Here is a 25,985-nt window from a genome sequence, read left to right on the forward strand (position 1 = left end):
GGTTGACGCATAAAATTAACCATCACACCATCCTCAAACAGAATTAGTCATTCCTTGTGGGCTCACATAAGAGGGCTTATATTTAAGGATAGATATGAGGCACTGGTCTAAGCACTTTGAAGTTATTAGCAGCAATTTCAGTGTGGCTGTCATTATTCTTCTACTTTAAGGCTCTTCCAGTCTTTTTGACCCTTCTGCATGCTCCTATGATGGCTACAAGTGTATGCCACACCTTATTGTAAGCACCTTCAAAACAGAAATGTAGGGCCTAGCATGAAATAAAGCCTCAACTAAGAATTATTTAAAAAATTTTTTTTTGTTTGTTCTCTTTTCTGAGCATTGCTTTTGTAGATAGGATGCATTTGGTTCAGCTGTCCTGTTAGAATTTACAAATGTGTTCTCCTGAACATGAAGGACAGACAGACTGCCCTGAAGACATGCCAGTTCTCTGAGTGGCAGAGGAGAATCACAGTCTGGAAACCTCAGTCTGCACAAGTGGCTGCCAGATCCTGCCACTGTAATGGAAAATCATTGTCCTTATTTCATAGATGTGACTTCTAAAATGATACACCCCAACCCTCTTGGTACCTGCAAAGATGTCTTCATTCGTGGGAGACTCTATATGGTAATTTGGACCTTTGCTTCCCTCTCTCTAAAACCCTCTTCCATGACCCACAATAGGGCTTGAATTCTAATCAACAATCACACATTAATGACTGGAGGTGTAATCCATGAGCCACCTAAGTCTGAAAATCTGAGGGATTATTAAAAATACAGATACATAGGCTCAAACCCAAAAATGTCATATCAAAATATCTGAGGAAGGAAATCTTCATTTTACAAGCGCCCAAGTGATTCTTATGTCCTCTAAGGTCTGAGATCCAGAGCTTTAGAATTTTTAAAATGCCTTCATATTATTATATATATTATCCCTTTTAATCCTCACATCAATGCTTATATTAGCCTTGCTATTATTAGCTTCATTTTATAGATTAAGAAAATAGAGACATTGTATTAATTTCCTAATAACAAACGTAGTGGGTTAAAACAATATGATATATTCTCTTACAAGTCTGGAGGCCAGACATCTAAAATCAGTCATTCAGGGCTAAAATCAAGGTATTGGTAGGACTGGTTCCTTCTGGAGACCTCAGAGGAGAATCTACTCTTTGCTTCTTTCAACTGCTAGAGACTGCCTTGGCTTGTGGCTACATCACTCCAATCTGCTTCCTTCTTCGCATGGCCTCCCTCTTATAAGCATTCCTGTGATTACATTGGGAACACATACATAATCCATGATGATTCCCCCATCTCAAGATCCTGCTGTTATCACATCTGCAAAGTCCCTTTTGCCATATAAGGTAATATTTACAGGTTCTGGGAATAAGAATGTGAGCATCTTTGGAAAGCATCTATTCAGCCTACCATAGGCACTAAGTGACTTGATGAGATCCATAGTTGGTGAACGGCAGAGCAAGAATACGAACCAAGAACTTTTGTTTTCAAATTGAAATTAACACGTTAAATCCTATTGTTCATTGAAATTATTGAGCAGTGACTGGTTTCTCAAATTGCCTTCTGTCAGCTAATTCAATCAGGAACTTGAATTGATTGGATGCATGGCAGGACAATTCAGAGCATAAAGAAAGGCTATACCCAGGAGGAATACTACAGTGAGAACCCTTGGCTTTCACAAGGCACCTTGCAGAGCACATCTGGAAGGATGAAGAGAACGGAGAACTACTGAAATCTTTGGCTAATTTGAGGCAGGACTCAGATGCAATGCTGCCAACCTGTAGAACTTTTGCAATTACTAGAGATGAGCCCTCTTCAGACTCCCAGTTGGAGCATTTATGGATACCCAGGGCTACACAAGAGGGCTTATATTCTTGCTTCTCAAACTGTGGGCCCAGAACAGTAGCACCACCAGCGCCTTGTTAGAATGCAGGACCTCAGGCCCTGCCCCAGACCAGCTGAATCAGAATCCCCATTTTAACAAGATCCCCAGGTGATTTGCATGCACATTAAATCTTGCAAAATGTCAGCCTTATCACAGCCTACTGCCTCCACGTACATGGGACACGGGAGCTGCTTTTACATCTCAGGCCCAGGGAACCATTCTTAAAGGGATCCTGTAAACTCTGAACAGCCTGACTGAGGTAAAGCATAGAGCAAAGCTCTGAGACAAAATGACCTCAAGGTTATTTGCTATACAGAATTGGGGTAGATACTAGTTCATGAAAAGAAACAATTCCAAGCCAGAGAGGACAAGAGTCAAGGCCATCCTTTGACTATAACTTCCATTCAATTTAAGAAACCTGGAAAACATCCAAGTATGATCTTAGGCCTATAGTCATGAAATGCTAAAAGCCACTGCTGGGTCAGAATAAACTGAAAAGAAATGTAAATGTCACCTGAATAGAATATAAGAATGTATGTCATCGAAAGGCTAGTATATTAATGGAAGTAAAGATGTAAAGTACAAGAAGTCATTATGGTACTTTATTCAATTATTTTTAGAAAAATCTGTTACTAAAGCCAAGGCAGAAAAAGTTCTATATGAATTGTGCTCCGATTTGGTTAAGCCAGACTTGGATACATTTATTATTCAATAAGGCAAACATTTATTGAATCCTCCTGTGTGCCAGGTACGGTGGGTATAAAAATAAACAAGACATAATATTTGATCTCAAGAAATTCACAGAAGAAACACACACACACACACACACACACACACACACTTTATGCTTTTTTAAATGGCGCAATACAGGATAATGAGACAAAATCTATTACAGAGACAAAAAGAAAGAAGCAACCACATTGATGAGTAGAATGAATCGAAAATTCAGAAAATACAAAGAGCAGAGAGAAGAAAACAAAAAGCATATATAGTCCCATCACAGACTTTCCCAGTTAAAATTTTGCCATATGCCCTTGGAGACTTTCTCCCATGTACATATCTCTATCTTGTATTTATTTCTGATTTACCAACTGAAGCAACTGGAATTGCTCACTTTGCAGGTTAAACATGACTAATGACAACTTCAGATGGTTCAGCCTAACACTTCTGAAAATGTCTGAGGATAACTTATAATAGCAAAATATATAAAACAGGTAATTTTTTAAAAAAATAAAAACAAACATCTCAACAACAGCAGTCATATAAATGGTCCCAGGCATCTGAGATCCATTAGTTGCTGCCTTTGCTCTTTATACTGTAGCTATGAGTTTCCTGGCAGCTAGGAAAATACAGAAAAGCTATTCTGTTATTAAAATCCTCTTTATATAGAAAGGAATCATATGTTGTTTACCTGGAAAAATAGATTTTTTCCTCCCTGTGAAATGAAAGGGATTTATTATTTTAAATGATGTTCCTTAAATGACTGTCCATTAGAGCAAAAACTATAATACTAAATCTTTACTCAACGATGACCTAATTTAATGCTGGGAGAGGATTTCAAGAAGATGAAAACTAACAAGTTTCTCAGAGTCACTCTCAGATACTGCTTCAAGTAAGCTTTTAGCAGGTACTCACTCACAATCAGATTAGCTCCTAAATTCTCCTGAAGTGCTGATAATATTTGTCTTTAATATAAGAGCACTCCATGTGTTGTTGGTTCTAGAAATGTTGTCAGAGTTAACTTTCTGCTATGGCAATGAATTTACTAACATGATCCTTCCCCAAACAAAAGGTCTCTTCTGTGTTAGGTTTGCTCAAAAAGTGAGGGCCAGAGATGTGCTCAGGTGACTTCTGTGGGGAAATGTCATACCATCAAGCTAATGAGAGCTGGAATGTTGACTATCAGGGACGCTTAGTGTGCCCCAGCATCTCTGTGACCTCGTCTTAGCCCTAGTGACATGGTTGTCCTCTCCCTCTTCCTGGTTCCTGCTAACACTCATTTTCCTAAGCTTTTTCTCTCTTTACTTCTTTTCTATTTCTGCCTCTTCCATCCTCCATAAGAGGCACATTCAAGATACCCTCTACAAGGAGAAGATTTGATTGAGGAATCATTTAATGTGGAGCACAGTCAGCCATAGAGTAGGAGGAGTGCACCACATGGACTATGGGTGAAGAAAGAGGGTGGGAGAATCAGGCAGACGAAAGACCCAGGGTTCAAGCCCCTGCAACTCCATTTACCAGTCTATGAACTGGACCCATGACTAAGCCTCCGGGATGCTACGGTCTGGGTGAGACACATGCATTTAAAACTGAATGATTATTGCCCATGTTTGAATCCTGTTAGGGTATCTCTGTGGCTACATGTGTGTTATTACTAAGATGGATTTAGTAATATTGTAACCAATCTCCTAGGACTGTTGTGAAGATTAAATAAAAGCAATCATCAAGTGAAGATCTCAGCAGTGTTTGACTCACAGTAAGTGCTCATTAAATATTTAGCGACTATTACTATGTTCAGCTGTTGATAGTTACCTTTGGCCTCAATTTCTGGTTCAATCTATTTCATCCAGGTAATAGGGTCACATGACACAAATCCTAGTAACTTTGGGTACAAGGAATCGTCTTTTCTCCTAAAGTGATGATGAACGTGACATGTGCTTGGTGTTTTACCTGTTCAGGAAGATCCCATTTTTGTATGAAGATGGGCTGTAGACAGGCTTACAGATAGCAACAATTCTGCAAAGGGAGGTATGAGTCTGCTTAGATACTAGAACAAGCATTCAACAAGAGAGAAGCATATAGCATCGTAAGGCCTGAGTGATAAGATTTGGGCTTTAAATCATTAAATACATTATTATAAACTGTCTTATTTGACAGTAAAAGGAAAGAGACAGTAAAATAGTATCCTGAGGAACTGTCCAGGATTTATCTACCATTGTTTCCTAATCATTTCTTAGACATACATCTTGATATCACATCTACAAGAGCTTAAGAATAGAAAACCATGAATTTTTATTTCTTTTTATTTCCCCCAGATTCTTAGGCAAATGATAGATTCTCAAATAGCAGTTGTAACCTGTCTTGTTGAAGACAGATAAATATTTGTTCATGTGGTAAATAAAAATACCTGCATTTTTTATTTTTATATTTTGTAATTTTCAGGATGTGACTGGAACAGAAATTCTCACGGAACCCTTTGAAAAAGCTGTGCTTTCATAGCCCCATGTGCCCCTCTCCACCACATTTATCACAGTGCCTTAGCAGGCCTCTATGACTTCTTAGAGAACGAGAGAGGGAGAGGTCACCTCCATTTTTTTTGTGGCTTCTGCATTTAAAAATTTTCTAAAAGTCAAAAGAAAATAAAAAGCACAACACAATGCAATATAACATTGCTATTTATAAGATAATTTAATGATTTATACAAATATTAATGAACTATAACAAAAATAATTATAATCGTCAATTTATAGCATTTCTGTAGTTAACTTTTTCTCAAAATTATAAAAGGAAAAAGTAAAAATATAAGATAAATATATTAATTGACACTGTAGTACAGATGGTCTGGCAATGAGATATGCATATTTAAGTTGTATGATCATTGACAACTTCTTTGAACCTTGTCAGGAAGTCTCTAAAACTACATATATGTGACAATTTGTAAATAATATCTTGGGGTCAAGTCCAAATGGCCCTCGTCCAGCCCCCCACCAGCCAAGTATAATAATTTTATCAGCTGCTTTATGAATAATGTCTACTTATAAATTATCTGAATTTGAAGATCCCTTAGATTTTTTTCTTGCCCAGCACCATTCTCCTGCTCAACTTTCTTCTTCTTCCTCTGCTCTTCCACACCCTGCCAACATCTAAGTTTAGTCTTCAATAAAAATAAGAGTTGACACTTTTGATAATCAGCAAGGTGATCTAAACGTCTGAAACTTAACTAATGTAAGCCTATAATTGGACCTCTCCTAGCATTCTAAAAATGGCACAATACAGAGGGATTACAGTTTGTCCTTAATTCTCCTATCATAAAGCTTCATCCATTTTATCTTCTGTGCCAGAAGAAGTCCTTTTTCTTCTACTCCTCCCACATGTCAATCAGACATCAAACCCTGTCTCTTCTTTCTTTAAAATATTGATTTTTATCTTTTGGATAATAGACCTCTATAGAGTAAAAATTACTGGGTGATAGCCACTTTACATTATTGTTGTTGTTTTATTATCTCCAGGTTAAGTAACTTTCTAAGATTTCAAAGCTAGTAAGTGATGGTGTGTGAGCCTAGCTTTCCTTTTCAACTCCAAAATTAGTGATTATAGTAGTCAGGGCTCTTCAGAGAAACAGAACCAATAGGAAAGATACATATATATAGTGATTATAGTAGTCAGTAGAAGAAGAAAGTTGAGCAGGAGAATGGTGCTATCTAGGCATCCATTATCCCAGTCAAATTGACACATAAATTAACCATCTCAATTATCCTAAAACAGTATGCTATGGTGCCCCCATAGAGAGGTTGGTGAAACCTATAAAACTTACTGTCCATAGAAAACTACACAGATAAACTGTACATAAAGTCTAAACTTGAGGTCTTAAAAATCCTAAAGTTTATCCTTGTACCCACTAAAGGGATTCATGGACCACAGATTTAAAATTTTACTTAAAATCTTTCCTGGGTTCCCATTCTTTCCCTATTCCCATTGCCATCGCCCATGCCCGTGTCTCTGGTAACATCTTTCTTCAACTCATATCTGTCCTGTCCAATCTATTCTGTACCAGCTTGATCATCCTAAACACTGCATTCATCATATCATGCTTCCGTTGAAAAAATCCACAGCAATGGTGTGAATGAGTCTTCGCACATTTTAATCATTTACTTAATTTATAATTTTTAGATGCTGTTTTATCCACTATACTGTAAAATTCATGGAAGGCAAGGATAATGTGTTTTGTTTACCACTGTATGGCAGTTCTTAAGTATACAATAAATGTTTGTTGGTTGACTAGATTTTGGAGCACTTTTCTGCATGAATAGTGGGAATATAAATTGTAGAAAAATTCACTGACTATTTATATGCATAGAAAAACTGCTGGAGAAACACAAATATGTTAACAGTAACTATCTCTGAGAAGTGGGATTATGGAGGACTTTTATTTTCTGGGTCATTAAAAAAAGCTTTGATGTTTTCCCTTAACCTACTTAAACATATGAATTTTTTTCTCCCTTACTTTTTCCTTTCCTTCTTCCTTCCTTCCCTCCCTCCCTCCCTTCCTTTCTTCCTTCCTCTCTCCCTTTGGCTTGTCTTTTAAAAGGTCTTTAAGAGTCTGGACCCATTTTATTAGATCTCCCACTGGTATCAAATTAGGAAGTTCTTCTCCAGTTAATTTATCTATCCATAGATATAAACAATATTTATTGAGAGCTCATGACTTTCCAGGCACCACTGAGTGAGGAAAACAGAGGCATGAACAATTTATTACTACAATGTTGTTAAGTGTTGTGTTAGATACACATACAAAAGGCTGTGGGAGCCCAAAGAAGGGAGTGATTGACTTTGCCCAGGTGCCAAAGGAGGTAAGGGAAGGATCTAGAAGAGGAAATCATATTTGAACTGGACCTTGAAGAGGGATTTAGCCAGGCAGAAAAGTGGAAGAAAAATATTCCAGGCAGAGTGAGCAGGCCATGAATAATTTTATAAGGGAGGCCTATTCTGGAAATGGCATGGAGTATAATACTGTGTACCTGCATCACAGGCATTCACAAGCAGGCATGACAGTCTAAACCCAAACATTTCAAGTTCTCCCTCCTCCCATAAGCCTTCCTGGATGCTCTTGGTACCCTGGGGCCTCTCTCTTCTTGTAGTACTATCACTCAATGATTTGGTATTGGAGTCAAGACTTTTTTTATGATTCTATTCCCCATTTGGTTTGCATCCTTCTTAAGAGCTGACTGTGCCTTATGTTTTTTTTTTTTCTTTACTGTCCACTTAGGTGACTGATTAATGCACACTCTGGTGCATAGTAAAACACTGAAAACTAATTACTGATAGACAGGTGACCCTTTAGTCTCTATGTTTTCAAATACAAGAGTGTCTGAATAGCCACACAAAAATATAGTTAGTCCTAAAGGTGACTAATCGGAGCATTTTGATATACCACTGGGATAAGGACTGGTGTGCAACCACCCTAAACTATCTTCTGAATCCTCTCTCAAAATAAAAAGGGCAGACCTACCACTGGTGCAGAACCAGAGTTTCTATAAATAAGTCTTGCTGAGGCCCCATCAGACCTTTCAATGCTGACTGAAGAGCTTGCAGTGTTTACTAAACTCCTGAGATCACTAAAGTCTGAAGTAATCTCTCATGCCCCATTAATCTCCAATGTTTGAAGTAATCACTAATGTATAATAAATCTCCAGTCTCTGAAGGTTTAAGCCACACAGATGTGTTGTTTCAGATGAATAATGACAGCCATGAGTTTGCTGTTCAGTCATCCAACCCACACTGAGGGAATGCCTACCCGTTCAAAGCACAGAACGAGGTTCTTTCCCTGAGACCCACACTTCCATGTCCCAGCTGCTCTGTGTCATAATGAAAAGTGGACAATATATAGAATGGAAGTGTTACGAATGCAACTTAAATAATTATTTGAAGATTCAAATAGATTCAGGAAACTTTTCCCATTGGTTTAAGTAAAGACTTAGAGATTCATTCACTCATTTATTTATTCAACAAATGTTTTAGAGAACCCCATAATGTGTCATACACTGTACTAGAAGCCAGAGATATAATGATGAACAAAAGAGACATGGTTTCTGCCTTTATGGAGCACATTGCACATAGAAGGCAGAGTGATCTACAGCGTTACATTTTACCATTATTTATTGAATACTCATTTTACGCCAGGCATTAATATAGTCAAAATAAGTTGAATTAATTAGATATGTTCATTATTTTAAGATGTGCATTTTATTTAAACAATACTAAGTGTTTAGGATACGGGATTTGAAGTTAAAAGACTTGAGTTCTACTCCGCCTTGTATTAGGTATGTAACCTGAGAAAATCACTTACTTTTTGTGTCTCTGTTTCCTCATCTATAAAATTGGGAGAGTTGGAAATGCCTACTTCCTGGGGTTTTGCCGGCAGCACATGAGACAACTCCCTGTGCCTTTGTGCATCTGTTTTTGTTTTTTTTTTTTAACTCCCTGAATTGTCTGCCATTTCCCTATCCCTTTTGCCTGATAAACTCCTACTTATCTTTGACACACCAGCTTAAATAAAGATCACATCATCCAAGAAGTCTTCTCTTTCTATCCCTGATGGTGAGGAGCACTCTCTCCTCTGGGCCATCACTGTGCCCTGACAGGCTTTTATATTGTGATTACCACATGATATCCTCATGGGGAAGGGTATAGCCTATGTCTTACTCACATATTTGGTCCGTAGCACAGTGCCTAGCCCATAATCATGCTTAAAAATTTTTGCTGAATAAATAAATGAAAATATGTTGGGAAAATGCTTCATAAACTCCAAAGTATTAAACAAAAGCGATGTATCACTAACATCATTATGCATCTTAACTGGGGCTACTATAACCAAATAACATAAACCAGTTGGCTTATCAATAACAGAACTCTGTTTCTCATAGTTCTTGAAGCTGGAAGTCCAGGATCCTGGTACCAGCATGGTCGAGTTCTGGTGAAGGTTCCTTCCTAGTTGCAGACTGCCAACTTCTGTTGTATCCTCATGTGGCAGAAAAACAGTGAGCTTGCTCTCTGGTCTCTTTTGTCTTATTGATACAAATATTTCATATATTTATGCACACATGTGATGTTTTTATATGCATAGGATGTGTGATTACCAAGTCAAGGTGTTTGAAGCATCCATCACCTTGAGTATTTATCATTTCTATATGTTGGTATCATTTCAGTCCTCTCTTCTAGATACTTTAAAATACACAAAATACTGTGGCTAAGTATAGTTACCATAGTCTGCTATTAAACATTAGAACTTTTTAATCCTAACACTTTGTAATCCTAGCACTTTGGGAGGCCAAGGTGGGAGGATCTCAAGTCCAGGAGTTTGAGACCAGCATGGTCAACATGGCAAAACCCTGTCTCTACAAAAAATACAAAAATTAGCCAGGCATGGCAGCACATGCCTGTAGTCCCAGCTACTCAGGAGGCTGAGGCAGGAGGATTTTTTTGAGCCTCAGAAGTGGAGACTGCAGTGAGCTGAGATCACGCCACTGCACTCCAAGCCTGGGTGACAGAGCAAAACCATGTCTCAACACACACATGCACATGCACGCGCACACACACACACACACACACACTAGAAATTTTAAATTCTATCTCACCTTTTATTACATGGGTATTAATTCCATTCATGAGGGTTCCACCCTCATGACCTAATTATTTACCAATGGCCCCACCTTCAAACCCCATCACATTGGAATTAAGGTTTTGGCATATGAGTTGGGCGAGCGGACACAAACTTCCGTCCTTTGCACTTCTTATTCAAGCAGGATTCAATTCATCTTTACAAAATATAAAATCCATTTTGGCCAAATTCTGATAGGTAACTGTGCTGGACATTATGTTGCTCACTGGTGTATCAGTTCTCCTCTTCTTCTGACATGTAAGAGATTGGCAGTTCCCTGCCTGCTTGAAGACAGGAGTAAACATATAGGCCTTGCCTTAGCCAATGAAATATGTGGCATACATAACTTCCATATGGAAGCATTTCATTACCAGTGTTTGACTCTCCAGCTCTGTCTTGGCCACCTTGGTGATTGTGGGAGTGCATGCAGATACAGAGTGGACATGAGACTGAAACAGCCCAGAACGGCAGCCTTGTACCACACAGACAGCGACTGCCTTCAGAGGCACCTAGACCCACAAGGGATTTAGCATGAATGAGAAATAAACATATATTCTATCAGTTCTCTGAGATTTTGCCATTTTTTATTACCACAGCATAATCTAATTTATCTTGACTGATAAGGTCACCAACCCACTTCCAGAAAATTATATGGCACTTTTCTGGGAATATAAACATGGTAATGATCAAAGACAAACGTATGAAGAAAAACCTTGACTGAGAAGTGTACATGTGAGAGTTAACCCACAATACAAAGAATCTGGTTCACTTTATAGGAGTGTTAAGCCTCTTTTGAGTCTTCTTCCCAAAATCCAGAGAAATCTCTCTTGTACTCAATGCTGAAGTAGGGATCAAATCCCCTACTTACATGTAAAGGAGATTTTTTGAAGCAAAAATATTTTTTGAAACAAGGCATTTGGCATAACTTATTCAAAGAAATGTGCTTAGGATCTTCCACTTACATGATCACTGCTAATATGCTCTGTTCCTTGCACCACCTTCCCCAACTGAAAACAGGAACGAGAAGAGCCGCATGATTGTCCACTACATCGATGGCCAGAGAAGGAAACATTCTTTTCTAGATTTAGCTATGTTTTCACTTTTTTGTTTTATTGTGAAATATACACATATACACAGAAACACACATACATATACATAAAACATATATTTATAATTTAACAAAATAATTGTAAAATGAAACTGATATAGTCATACTCAGGTCAAGAAATAGAACATTGCTAAGACTTTAGAACCTCCCTTACCCCCGTATATTTCTTTCCCTGTAAGTAACCATTCGTCAGGCTTGGGGGATAATCATTTTTTTCATTTTCCTCATAATTTTACTATTGTGCCTACGTTTAAAATGTGTTATATTTACTATGGCATACTTTATCTACAATAGAACGCACCAATTTAGTTTGCCAAGTTTCACAAATGTACATGCCTTTGTTTGCTGAGTTTTGCAAATGTACATGCCCAATCAAGATACAGAATTTCCATCACTCCAAAAAATTTTCTCATGTCTCATTGCAGTAAATCCCCTAAGTTCCAGCCCCAGGCTACCACTAATCTGCTTTCTATCACTATAGGTTAGTTTGGCCTGCTGTAGACTTTTATATAAATGCAATCATACCATATATACACTTCTTGTCTGGCTCCTTCACTTAGCATAATTTATGTGTGATTTTGAACTGCATATAAACGGAATTGTAATGTATGTTATAACTCTTTTGTGCCTTGTTTTTTTTGTTCAACATTACGTTTGTAAAATTCATCCATATACTTGCATGTACCTATAATTCATTCACTTTTATTACTATATATAAACCATTACGTAACTATAGTAGAATTTATTTATCCATCTGTTATGTTTTTTAATTTTAATTTTATTATTATTATACTTTAAGTTTTAGGGTACATGTGCATAACATGCAGGTTTGTTACATATTTATACATGTGCCATGTTGGTGTGCTGCACCCATTAACTTGTCATTTAGCATTAGGTATATCTCCTAATGCTATCCCTCCCCCGTTCCCCCCACCCCACAACAGTCCCCGGTGTGTGTTATCCATCTGTTATTAATAGACACTTGGGTTGTTCTATAGTTTCACAACTGTCATGTATTGATTCAGTACATTGATTTTATATCCAGCTAGCTTACTAATTTTTACTCTTAATGACTCATCCGTAGATTCTTTTGGATTTTCAGTACATATGTTCATATTATCTATGAATAGCAAGAGTTTTCAATCCTTACAATCCCTATATCTTTTATTTCTTTTTCTTGTTTATGTAACTGTTCTCATGAGGCCCTCCAGTATAAAGTTAGATAGAACTACTGATTGTGGCATCCTTGTATTGTACCTGACCTCAAAGGAAAAGCTTTCTAATATGTCATTATTAGGTGTGGTGTTCACTGAAGGTTTTTATGGTTATTCTCTATTCTTCATAGGAATTCTCTTTTCATGTAAGAAACTTTAGGGGAAAGATCATGAAATTAGTTTGCTAACATGATTGGAAAATGAATTTTATCATTCGCTTTTACTGCATATATTAGGATGATCAGATGAATTTCTCCTTTAAGCTGTTGAGGCAAACTACCTTAATCAATACCCTATTTTTAAGCCAATCTCCCATTCCTGGTATAACCTGACTTGGTAATAATATCTCATCTAATATTCATTTTGGGTTTTTTTTTTGTTCACATTCAACTTCATAAGTTAAAGTGACAGGTAATTTTCTTTTCTCATATTCTCCTTGTCAAGTTTTAATCTCAAGATTTTGTTAGTCCCATAAAAGTTAGAGGAGTTTACTTTCTTTTAATATTTCAACCTTGTAAAAGGTTGAGCTTATTTTTTCCTTAAACATTTGGTAGAACTCACCAGTGAAGTTATCTGGGCCAGTAATTTCCTTTGTGGAAAACTTTTAATCATGTATCTGAATTTAGGTTTTTAACATCGATTCCTTTTTGAAAACATTTGGTAACATTTTTACTAGGAATTGTTCTATCTTTTCTAAAGATTTCAATTTATTGGTATGAAGTTCTTCATAAAAATTCTTATATTAACATTTTAAATCCTCAGTATTCTGCAGTGTTCTATATGCTTTGATTAGGTCATGTGACAGTTCATTTTGTATGTCAAATTGACTGGGCAAAGGGATACCCAGGTAGTTGGTGAAACATTATTTTGGGGTATGTCTGTGAGAGTATTTCTGGAAGAGATTAGCATTCGAACCAGTAGATTGAATGAAGAAGATCCCCCTTCACTACTGTAGATAGGCATTATCCAGTCCCTGTGTGGGAAGCAAGAACTGTACAGAATCCATTCTGGGGATGAATGGTGGCAGCAATAATGGCCATATCCACGTTCCAAGGGCCACAAGTCAGTTAGTGGTGCCATCAGTGGCAGCATTAGTGATATTAGCAGTGTAACCTATGGCGTCTACTGCTTAGTGGCACCCACAGTGGCAGTGGTGTCTCCATCATATCAAAGATTTGGGGCAGTGTTCATGGTAGTTTGTCTAGTCTCCAGACCACAAAACTCTCATCATAAATCCTTTTCTACTTGTCATCCAGAATTAGTTTTTGTTGCTTGTGGCTAAGATATGGAACTGTTTGGTTGTTTGATTTAATACTCTTTCTTGACAATCTTAAAAGTATCAACCTTAAGCAGTCCCCCAACTTTTAGAAAAAAATATTGGTTTATGAGACTAAAATTTTTTTAGGAACTGCTGTTGTATACTATAATGCTAAGTTGTGCATTCAAAGCTCTATCTAATGAACAGAGTTAAACTGACCTAAATAGAATTGATTTTCTCTTGAACTGGTATAGTGACTAAACATAATTCTGAATAACCATGTAGTCTGCATTATTTGGTTGTTAATATGGCCAAAATAACCAGACTGACTCTGGCAACAAGTCTGTCTTCTTAGCAAAGTAAATGGATTGACTATATGTCTATATAATTGCTTTCTCAGCAGTTGTGTAATGCTTGATCCAGTTAATATAGATCAGTTCCTCTTTTTAAGAGATTAAAACAGCATGTATTTAATTAACTAATTAATGTATTGATTCATTATATTTACTTACTGAGTATAGCTATAGGTTTTTACCAAGGAAAATGCCCGCATGCACAAAAGACACAAAGCTCATGATCTATTTGGGAGACAACAACAATTATAAACCAGTCTTTCCATCTCCCCTGCAACCACCCTCACGGCCAGCCACTGTCCAGACCTCTTGCCTGGACTGTTGTGATTACTCCCTAGCTAGTTTCTTTTCTTTCGCTCTTGCTCTTCTGCAATCCATTTTCCACTGAGGAACTAGGGAGTTCTTTTACATTATTAATTGGGTGATATTACTGCCCTGCTATAAACCCTTCACAATTTTCCCAATATTCGTGGATTTAAATCTAAAGTTCTTAACACAGCCTAGAAGGCTCCATGTGATCTGCATATATATATAGATATATACATATATCTATATATATACACATATATATACACTTTTTTTTTTTTTTGAGATGGACTCTCGTTCTGTCGCCCAGGTGGGAGGGAGTGCAGTGGCGCGATCTCGGCTCACTGCAAGCTCCGCTTCCCGGGTTCACGCCATTCTCCTGCCTCAGCCTTCCGAGTAGCGGGAACTACAGGCGCTGGCCATTTTTTGTATTTTTAGTAGAGACAGGGTTTCACTGTGTTAACCAGGATGATCTCGATCTCCTGACCTTGTGATCCGCCCACTTAGGCCTCCCAAAGTGCTGGGATTACAGGCATGAGCCACCGCGCCTGGCCGATCTGCTTATTTTTCTAAGCTCATCTGACTCCTGCTACTGACCCTCTGCCACCATGCCCAAACATACTGTCCTTTTAATTCCCAAAATGCTTTGCTCTCTCCCCTAACTCAAGGTCTTTAAACATATAATTCCTTCTGCCTGGAATGTTTTTCCTCCTACTGCTCATGTATCTAACCCCTACTTACACTTCCTGTTTTAAGTATTACCTCCTAGCGGCCAACTCCTCTGACCACCCAACTTAAGACAGACCCTTGATTTACTCTCTCAAAGCGCTTTGTAATTTTCCTTCACAACTCTTATTGCAATCTGGATTTTATATTTACATATTTGCTTACTTGTTCAATGTCTGTCTCCTCCATACAAGTCTGTAAACTTTAATAGGACAGGGACCATGTCTATTTTGTTCACCACCTAGCACACGGCAAAGCACCTTGAATGGTTCCTTAAATGTTTGTTAAATGAATGAATGAAGTAATGAGCAAACAAAGCAAAGTTTACACAATTCAGTGTAAAAAAAAAGATGTTCTGGGCAGGACATGCTGTGAAATCACAGAAGAGCAGGTGCTCAAAGGAGCCAGGTGGAAAGCCTAAGGAAAGGCTCCTGGAGGGTGCAGCTCTTCAGCTGGGCCCCAAAGAATGGGTGTATTAGTCCATTCTCTCACTGCTATAAAGATACTATCCAAGACTGGATGATTCATAAAAGAAAGAAGTTTAATTGACTCACAGTTCCGCATGGCTGAGGAGGCTTCAGGAAACTTATAATCATGGCAGAAGGTGAAGGGGAAGCAGGCACCTTCTTCACAAGGTGGCAGGAGAGAGAATTGCGAGCAGGGGAAATGCTAGACACTTTTAAAACCATCAGATCTCATGAAAACTCACTCACTATCACAAAAACAGCATAAGGGAACCACCCCCATGATCCAATCACCTCCCTCCCTCAACACGTGGGGATTATGGGGAATACAATTCAAGATGAGATTTGGGTGGGGACACAGCCAAACCATATCAATGGGTAAGGTATGACTGCTCTCTGATGAGACCTGTGAAGAGAAGCTTCATTGCTTAAGGAAAGGGTGGGTCTGGGGAACAGGTGGCACTTAGCAGGAGACAGTGAGGGGGGTCACACCCACATGGCAGTGAGTAGTCAGCTTCCAGGTCTAGTGAGGCCATGAAGTGGACAATTTCCTATAAATTCTCTCTTGAGTAAACACATTTATGTGGTGGAACTATCCCGGACATAGATTGCCAGGTCTGCAGTGTGAGCACTGTGTCAGACACTGCAGGCTGGTTGCCTTGATTCCATGCCAACTCCTTGCATGGGTGTGCATGCTGCACACTTGAGCCTAGAAAGACAAGACTACATCCTCAATCTCCCTTCAGCTCTGGTCCTGCACCTGATCTCAATTCTGTCAGGCAGATAGCCCCATGCCAGATTTGGGAGGAAGTGAACATCACGCATAAGAGGTCACACTGCTGCTGCTGCTGCTGCTGCTTTGTGCAAGCACAGTAGTCAGGACACTTGTTTTTCTGAGCAGCTGCAGCAGAGGTCTCAGGGTCTAGTAGTTAGTTTCCTGGTTATTGAGAGACATGGTGCAAAGTATCCCTTTTTCTTACGCAGATCATGGCCGAGGTAAAGTGGCTCCAGGATGAGAACTCCTGGATCGCTCATGATTTCAGTTCTCTTGTAACTAATAAAAAAGTTTAAAAGTCACTTTAGGATGTAAACACAGCGTCAATTCAATTTAAATCTTTGGTCCCAGATAATAATTACAATTCTAAACTTGATTAAATTTAAAATCTTCTCCCCTCCCACAACTAAATTAGAGCCTGCTATAGGCTGGCCACTTGCAGAGATTAAAGAAGCTGGTTCTTCTTCTCTTCTCTGTTCTTTCTCTAGCTTGCGTTCCAGCTATTGACCCCTCTGGGACTGGTAATCAAGGAGCTTAGAAAGGAAAGAGGACAGTAGAGTCCTCATTTGACTGGTAATATTGTAAGATGGCTTCACAGTTTTTGGGTCTGGCAGATGTTTAAAGCTGACTCACTTTGGGGTTTCTTTAGAGAACTGAATATCAAAGTGGTTTTTCACCTGCAGTTTCTCTGATCTGGGCAAATGCACACAATTCCTGCACTTCATTCCTCTTCAAGCTCTAGGAAATGGGGGACCCACTTCAGCTTCATTTTTATTGAGGGACATTGTTCCTGTGATGTACGTAATGGAAAGGATCTAAGATGATTTCCATAGTGCCTCTCTATTGCATATCTACCACCCACATCCAGGCCACAGGAAACATTCACACATTCCTCATTCCCAAAACTGTGTGAATACAGATCCAACCCATTATAGCGGCAATCCTCCTTCACTCTGCCTCCAAAACAGCATGCCAGCCCACCTCCAGCCTCTAGATTTTCCAGGGTGAAAGTCAAGTCACATCCACGCTGATTCTCTAACTGCAAAGGAAACAGCAAACTATCCAAGTGATTCCAACGCAGCCTTACTTACTCAGCTTGTGCTAAGATTTGACACTCCACCCGCTTAGGGTGGGAGCTTGAGACTCACAGCACACCAGCATCTTTCTTTAAAACCCTTTCATACCAAATCCTCTCTCAATTACTACTCTGTCTACCATTTTATGTACTTAATATAATTGATTCATCTAATCAGTTCTCTGCCATCTCTGCCACCTACTTTGAAATTTCTGCCAAGTAATCTCTTACAACTCACTGATAGCATTGCTGTCTTAGTTAACACATAGATTTTAACATCTTTTTTCATTAACATTCATTTCTCCACCTCTAACTTCTGCCCTTCTGAGAGAACACCGCCCATTTTGGATATTCATTCCATCTCCAGGATCCTGACTGGTGTACTCCAATCTTACTGTTTTATTCCTCTTACTATAATGATTAAGTCAGGAATCAAGGCATAAGCTACTCAGGAAAGATTTTCCCCTGGTCTGTGGTTGGCTCAGGTTGAGCATATGTCCTAAATTAGCACAGTTATATCAAAGGGCAAGAGGCTCCCTCTCTCTTTTACGTGGGACGAGAAAGGAAGTATGTCACCCTAGCTGCTGCCAGCAGCCTTCTTGTGATCACGAGGAAAATCATCCGGAGGACAACATCAACCTGTGGAGAAGGCAAAGCTGAGTCCTGGAGCCCTTACCACGGTATGGCTGGGATTGCTCTACCTTTAGACTTCATATCATAAGAGAAAACAAATGTCCTTATTATTTTAGCCAATTTGACTGAGAGTTTCTGTAATCAGCAACCAGATGCTAGTGATTGTCCATAGATTTCCTTGTCAGGTCACAAGCCCTGAACCATCACTGTGGAAATGGAAACATCTGGTAATTGAAAACACATGGTGATGGAAAACATTGTCATAGCATAGGTCAGTTGTTTCTTCCCTGGAACCGGAGGTAGAAGGACTTTCCAGGAACCATAGTACTCACTGTATTTTGGGGAAAGAAAAAGAGGTTAAGGAATGCCAGTAAGGCAAACACCCCCACTGAGACTATAGGCAAAAGATTTTAAAATGACTTTTGAAACCATTCTTTCTTGTGGGAAGGAGTTGGGCTGCAGTTTTAATGTCCCAATCGCCCGGGACCTGATTAACAAACAGCACCTGGACAATTAATGTTCTTTGAAATAATTGCTTCACTTACATTGCAGAGGTACACTATGCTTATTTCCTTCCCAGAGAAATTTTTAACCTAAATTTTATTAATTTATGAGGCTAGTGGATTTATTTTAAAACCTTGCAAATGTATTTTATAGGAAAATATGAAATCAACACATGACCTTCTGAGCTTCATTTTTAATTGAATAAATGTCTTTATGGAAAGTTGCTGCTTCCCGCCAACAAGGCTCTTTAGTTAACCATTTTGTTTTTATTCTATTAGAGTATTTAATTCTATCCATTTGGTAAATTACCTATGCACTCTATGTGTTCCTGGGAAGCTCAGGATCTTTTTGTGGATATTTTGAGGTGTTCACTGTGAAAAAATATGATCACACTATAAGAAATGACACTTTGCTTCTAGCTACCTGTGCTTCTAGCGTCAATGATAAAAATAGACAGGAATGAGACGGAGGATGGCATCATCTGTGTTATTCACATCTGTGTTATTCACAGATGATGCCATCCTCCGTCTCATTAGAGAAATAATCAATAACTTTTGAATCTTGAATCTTCCCCCACACCTTCTACCACTTTAGTTCAGACTTTCATTATCTTGCTGGATTACTGCAAAACTGCTGAAGTGGTATCTTAAATCTCCTGTCTTTCCTCTCTTCACTCCAGGCATCACACTATTTCCAGATAAATCTTAGAAATGCACAGCTTCCATTGTATCACTGTCTCACTCAAGAGCCTTCAGGGGCATTCCACTGCTGGCCAAAATCAATGGCATGTGGGGCCCTGGTGATCCAGGGCCTTGCCATGCAACCCAAATACATTTTTACACTTTTCCCCTACTCTTTTCCTGCATGTATCCCATGATTCAATCAACTTGATTGTTTACTTTTTCCCAAATACCCCTCATACTCCCACTCCTCTGAGCTTTGACTGTAATCTTTCTCTGATGTCATCTCCTCTGATAACTGTCTTCTGGTGTGTGCCTCCTGCCTGTGTGCTCATTCTTCAGAGCTCATCTCCAGGTAAATAATTCCTTCCACGCACATTTATCAAGCACTCATTATAGGCTAGGTACAGGAGATAAAAAGATCAGAAAGGCCTGTCTCTGCCTTCAAAGGGCACATCACCTAATAGGGCAGTTTCCTGAATTTAACTAATCAGAAGGATCACCAAATGGGAGTGGCAGCACTCACTATTACACCTAGTGATTGAATAATAAAGAAAAAAATCCCATATCACTTGTTAAAGATAGTAAGAAATACTTTTTTCAAGAGGGACTATCACAATGAGGGTTTTACTATAGGGGAGAGATATCGGGCTCAACAATGAATATAACAAGTTAAGATTTATAGCCAAGGAGCAGGGCAGTGGTCAATGGGTGGAAAATTACTAAGAATCATCAAGGATAGAGGGATTTTGGCTAGACTGATTCAAAAGGATTCTTACTGACCAGGATGCTAAGATATTGGGGATGGGGCTGAGGAAGTTGGCCAGATATCGAGGGTGATCAGATACTGAGGGGATTTTCACTAAACTGACTCAGCAGTATTCTTGCCAAAACTGGACTAAGCAGGCCAAGAACAGAGCCAAAGGTCAGGGCTTAGTCAAAAAGAGGAATACAAAAATCCCTGACTCAAGTTTGGTCAAAAGAGAGGGTCTTTGTCAACACTAGCAAAACTTCTGCTTCCTGCTCCTCTGAGATCTCACGCTTCACTTGTCTCGAGGTCTTAATTCCAAGAGAAGAAGTGCTTTTACCAAGAGACACAACAATAATTCCAACGAATGGAAAGCTAACACTGCCATCTGGCCACTTTGGGCTCCTTATGCCTCTGAATCAACTGGCAAAGAAGGGAACTACTGAAATGGCTTAAGTGATTGATCCAAAGGGAAATTGGACACAAAGGAAGTGAGGAAGAGTCTGTATGGAATACAGAAAATCCCTTAGTGTATATTCCCATACCCTGTGATTAAAGTTAATGGAAAACTACAACATTCCAATTCAGATGCGAATATTAACAGCCAGAACCTTCAGGAATGAAAGTTCAGGTCATTCCACCAGGTAAAGAACCACAGCCAGCTGAGGTGCTTGCTAACAGCTAAAGGAATAAGGAATGGATAGCAGTAAATAGAGTTATAAATACCAGATACAACCATGTGACCAGTTTCAGAAATGAGTACTGTGACTGTTAAGAAAAAAATATTAATATAGATGTATGTGTATATAATATATACAATAAATATATATTTATTATATATATTAAAATCACATAAGGGGCTTACTAAAACACCCAGATGCCTAGGCATCATCTCAGACCCACCAAATCTGAATCTTTAGAGAAAGCTAAGGAATCAGCATTTTTAATAAGCACCTCATGTACTTCCTATGAATAGATAAGTTCCTTGTATGCTATAATGATAAGATACCGGTATCATTGGTAAGTGCTATAAAAGACAAGTACACAGTAAAGAGAAGGTAGTAGTCATTAAAAAGTTAATGGGAGAAATGATTGAGTTGCTTCCCTGGCAAAGAAGGAAGAAAGTGCATCCCACATAGAGGGAAGAATGTGTACACAAAGATAATTTTTTTTTTTTTTGAGACAGAGTCTCACTCTATTGTCCAGGCTGGAGTGCAATGGCGCGATCTCGGCTCACTGCAACCTCCACCTCCCAAGTTCAAGCGATTCTGCTGCCTCAGCCTCCCAAGTAGCTGGGATTACAGGCATATACCACCATGTCTAGCAAATTTTTGTATTTTTAGTAGAGATGGGGTTTCACCATGTTGGTCAGGCTGGTCTTCAACTCCAGGTGATCACACAACCTTGGCCTCCCAAAATGCTGGGATTACAGGTGGGAGCCACTGTGCCCAGCCACAAAGAAAATTTTTTTTTAAAGATTCAGCATATATCAAACAGTTTATGTACTATGCTCTGCACTAAGAATTCTCCATATGTCATTTCACTTAATTCTTACAATAACTCTATGAAAGGAGTCCCAAATATTATTATCTACATTTTACAGGTGTGGAAATTGAAGGTAGTAATAAAGAGCGTAGGATTCAAAGTCAGATAGACTTGTGTGTAAGTCTTACCTTCATCATTTAGCAGCTGTGTGACCACATTTATAGGCAGTTTATATTAGTATTTCTAAATTTTCCTTTGTCATTCTTCATCTTTGCCTCATTCGTACAAGACCTCTTCACTTTGCCTCTCAACTTTTCCATTATCTAACACTATCTACCACTTAATCCAATAATATCAGTTTGTTTTCATCTTAGCTAGAGGCAATAGAGATAGAAAATAAGAGTGGCTTAAACAAAATAGAAGTTTATATGTTCTAAGCAGTCCAGTTCAGGTTTGGCAAATCTTCTCAGAAAAATCCTCAAGGAAACAGAGTTGAACTAATTTACACTCCCACCAACAGTGTAAAAGTGTTCCTATTTCTCCACAGCCTCACCAGCATCTGTTGTTTCCAGACTTTAATGATCACCATTCTAACTGGTGTGAGATGGTATCTCACTGTGGTTTTGGTTTGCATTTCTCTAATGACCAGTGATGATGAGCTTTTTTGAAGTCATCTCTTTCTCTCCCCCTTCTTTTCTAAATAAATCTGTGAACAGTAGCAATTTAGCATGTCACTCTAGTCAGAGTTCAACCCACAATGCCCAAACCGAGGTGTTAATCAGTATGATAGGAAACAGAGGCCCCCAACGCTGTGACCACACTAATGGTGCCACCCAATGGCTGTTCCACAAAATGGAAAAGTTGAAAGTAGTTGGAGAAAATGCACTATTCTGCCAGGAGGCAGTGTACCATTAGAATTGTTTATGTAACTATTTAAAATGTTCCACAAGTTATACTATTGTCCTACAGAGTGTATCTTCTTTGCTTTAATATAGGAAGTTTCTGTAATTTGGGCTCACTTTCTACAGTACAGAATTCATAAATACCCCAATTATTTATTGCACATAACTGCATAAGTACAGAAATTCTTAACAAAATGAGAGCTTAGCACGTTAGAAGTTCACAAGTTGCTTAAGTTTCTAAGATATGGATTATAAGATTTTAATTATGACTTACTACTCTTTGAGATGTTTCCTAAGTTAATTCAAAGAGGGGGTTCCCATCATCTTGACCCTGATATCTATTTTTTTGTTCAGTAAATATTTATGGAGTACTTGCTATGAGCCATGCACTGAACTAGCAGATTCATGGCAGTGAGCAAGTCCAGGGTGATGCTGCCTTACTGGTGTGGGGGCTGACGCGGTGATCATAATGCCACCCACAATGGTTGCCCCCAAAATGGAAGATTCTGACAAAGTTAGACAAAAAGGAGTCATTTGGGGTTTTTGTTTGTTGTTTGTTTTGAGATGAAGTCTCATTCTGTCACCCAGGCTGGAGTGCAGTGGTGTGATCTCGGCTCACTGCAACCTCCACCTCACAAGTTCAAGTGATTCTCCTGCCTCAGCCTCCCAAGTGGCTGGGACTACAAGCGCCCAACACTACGCCAGGATAATTTTTGTATTTTTAGTAGAGATGGGGTTTCACCGTGTTGGCCAGGCTGGTCTCGAACTGACCTCAAGTGATCTTGCCTGCCTTGGCCTCCCAAAGTGCTGGGATCACAGGCATGAGCCACCACACCCGGCCTGTTTTTGTTTTGTTTGTGTGTGTGTGTGTGTGTGTGTGTGTGTGTGTGTGTGGTCTGGGCTGCCCTGGGGCTGGAAATTTGTTGTAAATCTGACTGGAGAGAGAAAGGGCTTTTCTTTTTCTTTTTCTTTTAAGAGAATTGATAGCTGTGTAAGAGAATCACTGATCTGAGGACTTGAGCTTAAGCCTCAATTTGTTTCACCAAGGTCACTGATCAGTTGCAGGGAAGCCAGTTCATGAAATCCCACATTTTGACTTCTCAAGATATTCACTTGACCTTGAAAACATTCTTGTTGATGCCATGTGGGTAGAAAACAAACAAAATATTTGAACAAAATGTTTGCATCCGTGACTCCAAATTGACACAAACTCAGTAGGTTGTCTGGGATGAGAAAGCTCTCTAAGGCTCATTTTATTTCGTGCCTGCAGGGTTTTGTTATTCTCTGCTAAAGGATGACAAGTAGCATGTTAATCAAAGAACTGACATCCTTCAATTTACTCTTTTCTCACTTTTTACAACATTCCTCTTTCTCCCACAACTCCTATTACCACTCCCGCCAGTGCCAAAGAAGTGTAAATGAAAGGTTTCTCAGTTTTTACATGAATAATGTGGGGGCAGATACTGTTACTTTCATCAACCATCTTACAGCAAAGTCAAATTGTGTGCCCTTTTATGTTAAATTTTGAACTTTTTAACACAAGAAAAAATCATTTTGATAAAGGTTAATGACTCCTTAATATTTATACACTTGAATCATATTGAAAATGCTTTTAAAATTCTGAAATCTTGAATTAATATGACAATGTGCAAAGACTGTGTGACACCATTTGTAATTCATTAGCTTGTATTTTACAATATATTAGCATCAAATGTGAAATACTCTGTCATGGTCCTGGCAAGCCTGTGAGTTTCATCTTAATCTGTTGTCTAGAACTTTAAGATTTTGACATGGATGTCCAGAGACAATTCCAAATGATTCTTGCAGATCAGGAATAAGTTAATTTATCTGGAAACTTGCTAGGTATAATTCATTACCTTGAGAAACATGCTTACCTAGCAGCCATCCAGCATATGTTTGTCTAGTTTCGAGCAGATTTTGAACACCAGACTGCCATAATGTGAATGAATTGTGACATGATCCTGATAAATTGGGGACAGCATCTGCTGTACTGCACCTGGAATGTGTCCTTCTCCCATAGTGAGTCTGCAGATGATTAACGGTCCTTAAAATTCACATTATTTTGAAATAATGCCTGGATAACCCCACATGCATTGTTAACAGCTCCTGGAACAGATGGAAATCTAACAGTGTCATAGATTTCATAAGTTTGTTTTTTGTTGATGTTAAAACCCTCTGGAATATTTATTTTAATGACCTGTTCTTCTGGGAATCTGAAAAGTATTCTCTGACTGACAGACACACACAGTGTCTGAAATGTAGTAATTTAATGGCTAAATTTAGTTTGACTATCCCTTCAACTATTTAAGTCTTAGTTATTAAAAAATTCCCAAATCATCAGACATCCTTTGACATCATAGAGCATTCAGAGTTCCTCTGAGCTTGAATGCTTTTGTAGGGAGCATAGCACAGAGTTTATGTTTAAAAATATTTATAAGGATGTTTCTGGTTTTATTAATAAAGAGAAAGCTGAACTGTCTGAATTTCAGAATTGACGGAGTTGCTTCATGTTTATTATTAACCTCTGTGACTGAACTATCTAGAGCTGTACTATATTTTTGACCCATTGTGTAGTGTGTACCCTCAAGTATATGTCTGTGTGTGTGTGCACATGTGTACAGATCTTTATGGGACAAAGCAAACACATTAGTGAAAGCCCAAGCATGGCCTTGTCTTTGTGATCATTATTGTCTGCACAATTCAACTTGGTTTTGTTTCCTCCTTCAAGCATTGACAGACAACTTTGCTCTCAGCCTCATCCTGCCACGCCGCTTCATCGCTCCAGTACCGTGTCAGGAAGTGCTAATTTCTCCCTCCCCATGTATGGTAATAAAACAGTAGCTTTTAGCTAGATACACCGTTGTTCATGCAAAAATTCCATTTTCCAGTCTTCTTGCAGCTACATTGGCCAAATTACCTCATTTAGAGAATAAGACATAAATGGAATTTCATGGAATGCATACACTGTCGCTCTTGGACCCTTTCCATAATCTGCTGCCTAGAACACACCAGCACAACACCCTCGGCTCCAGCAGCCATCTTGTGCAAATGTTGAGTGAGGTCCACACAGTAAACAAGAAGGAGCCTGGTTCTCTGACAACTAGGGGACCTCACGAGTCTGCCTATCTTTTGTTGTTTCATTTTTCTTGAAGCTTTATTCTGTACACAGATAGTCTCTAGAGCAATATTTTCTAAATGATACTCAGCTTCTTAATGCCTTTCTCTGACTAGACGTAATTGTTGCAGCCTCAAATTACCCAAATGGATTCCTATGTATTCTGAACCTACCTTGGCACTGCTCTTAACACTGGTCATGCTTTTTGATTTTTCTAAGAGAACACAAGGTAGTCTATCCATATTCTTTCTATGTTTAAACACTCATTTATAGGAATTCTAAAAGTTGTAAAATATGCCACATCAGTATTGAGAAAATTTGGTGCATTGAAGTATCTTACA

Source organism: Pongo pygmaeus, chromosome 9 (assembly GCF_028885625.2).
Source record: "Pongo pygmaeus isolate AG05252 chromosome 9, NHGRI_mPonPyg2-v2.0_pri, whole genome shotgun sequence".
NCBI lineage: Eukaryota > Metazoa > Chordata > Mammalia > Primates > Hominidae > Pongo > Pongo pygmaeus.